Source organism: Rhincodon typus, chromosome 20 (assembly GCF_021869965.1).
Source record: "Rhincodon typus isolate 14 chromosome 20, sRhiTyp1.1, whole genome shotgun sequence".
Classification (NCBI taxonomy): Eukaryota; Metazoa; Chordata; class Chondrichthyes; order Orectolobiformes; family Rhincodontidae; genus Rhincodon; species Rhincodon typus.
The window spans coordinates 44,999,775-45,002,210 of NC_063351.1; the positions used below are offsets into that span (position 1 = coordinate 44,999,775).

Here is a 2,436-nt window from a genome sequence, read left to right on the forward strand (position 1 = left end):
TCCCCACTGCTCTCCCTCACTCCCCACTGCTCTCCCTCACTCCCCACAGCTGTCCCTCACTCCCTCACTCCCCACAGCCAAGCACGCCGTCCCACACTCCCCCATAGCCGTCGCACACTCCCACACCGTCCCTCACTAGTTCCTCATCCCTCACCGTACCCTGCAACCTCTGACTCCACCTCTCACTCACAATCTTCATTCAGAACCATCGAAGACAGCAGCATGGATATGTGGGCCATTGGGCCCATTAATATTGTGCTGGCTCTTTAAACAACTTGCGCGACTAATCCCACTCAATCCCATCCCAATCTCGCCCCGTCACCGTATAAATTCCAAATAGCTCCTCTTCAAATACCTATCCAATATCCTTTGGGAAACTCCTATTGAACGTGCCCTCACCATCCTTTTGGGCCATGCATTCCAGACCACAATAATCAGCCGACAAAGGGGCTACGCTCCGAAAGCTTCCGTTTCCAAATGAACCTATTGGACTGTAACCTGGTGTCGCGCGATTTCTGACCATTTAAGATGGAGTTGAGGAGAATTATTTTTCTCAGAGAGTTTGTGAAATTCTTTTCCCCAAAGAGTGAGAGAGGCGGGGTCATTGAAGATTTTTAACACAGAGTAGACTGATTGTTGACTCAGAAGAAAGACAAAGCGTAGACAAAAAGTGAGGTTGAGGCCACAGTCAGATCAGACATGTAGAAATGGAGGAGGCCGGTACAATTACATCATTTAAAAGGTACCTGGATGGATATATGAATAGGAAGGATTTATAGGGATACGAGCCAAGAATGGGACTAGATTAATTTAGGATATCTGGTCAGCATGGACAAAGGGTCTATTTCTGTGCTGTACATCGCTATGACCCTATGACTGTAAGCTCTTATCAAATGCCAGAATAGGCTTCTGACACCAAACGGATTAAATCTACTTCTAAATCAAATTTTCATATGTTCTTAACATGACTAAAACTCAAGTAAGACACAACTTCATAGTGGGCAGAAAACACCGAAACAAAATGAAATTGGTTCTGAGACTAAAAGACTATCCAGTGTCATGACCCATCAGGGCAATGTGTTACAATTCTGGAAGGTTGAAATGTGAAAAGATTAAGTCACATTATCCAAAGTCCCCAGTTTACCCAACAACAAAAACTCAGGTTAAAAGAAACTACTCACCAGGTTTCTGTCATTAACAAGGAAATAACCACTCATGGTGAGACAATTATCTTTAACTAATGGTCAAAAGGAAATAGCAATTGCTAACATATACTCTATAACTTAAATTCTACCCCTTCTTAAATTTGTTCTTTTACAAACAAAGAGGGAAGGAAAAAGAGGCAAGACATGGATATTAAGGGTGGAAAAGGGGGAAAGGATTTCCTTTCCTTTTGATTCTTTAATGTCAACATAAAATTATTTCGATTTAGATTTAGGTCTTATTGTCATGTGTACTCATGTACAGAAGTACAGAAAAAGGTGTATTATGTCGTCACGCACAATGCCATCTTAAGTATAGCGTAGTAAAAGAGAGAAACTAAGTTAAAAAGTTAAGCATTGCAGACCTTCTTAGAATAAGTAGAAAAACAAAGAAATAAGGTCACAGTTAACATTAAAGTCCTTCTTGATATAAAGTAGAAAAATAAAGGGATATAGGATAAAGGAATAAAGGTTTGCACAGCGATGTTCATTCTTTCATTAAAACTGAAGGAACTGCGGATGCTGTAAATCAGGAACAGAAACAGAAGTTGCTGGAAAAGCTCAGCAGGTCTGGCAGCATTTGCGAAGAAAAATCACAGTTAACATTTTGGGGCCAGTGACCCGTCCAGTAGGTACCCCCAGAAACGGGGGATGGGAGAGAGAGACAGACAGACAGACAGACAGAGACAGAGAGAGATATACAGATTTTTGATGCTTTCTTTTTGCAGGCTGCATAAAGCGTTGGTTTGGTGACAGCTAAAGTATTGTGTGCAGTTCTGAAATCCACATTATAGTAGGGATGTGATAGCACTGGGGAGGGTGCAGAGGAGATTTGCAAGTATGTTACCTGGGCTGGAGAGTTTCAGTTATAAAGAGAGATTGGACAGACTGCGGTTGTTTTCCTTAGAGCACAGGAGATTGAGACGGGACATGATTGAGATGTACATAACTATGAGATGCCTAGACAGGGTAGACAGGAAGAAATTTTACCCCTTAGTGGAGGGGTTAGAAGTTTAGAAGGGGATGTGAGGAAAATCTTTTTCACCCAGAAGATGGTGGGAATCTGGAGCTCATTTCCTGTAAGAGTGGTAGAGGCGGAAACCCTCCTCACATTGACGAAATATTTCGATGTGCACTTGTGCCGCCAAGGTATACAAAGCTATGGGCCAAGCACTGAAAAGTGGGATTCAAATAGTTAAAGATAGTAGGAACTGCCGATGCTGGAGAATTTGAG

At 42.2% G+C, this 2,436-nt stretch overlaps 1 protein-coding gene across 3 annotated transcripts in view; it reads right to left on the reverse strand.

The window, feature by feature from the left end:
- LOC125485550 (UPF0329 protein ECU05_1680/ECU11_0050-like) overlaps positions 1-2,436 on the reverse strand; it is a 74,841-nt gene that overhangs the window by 3,038 nt on the left and 69,367 nt on the right. The window lies entirely within an intron of this gene.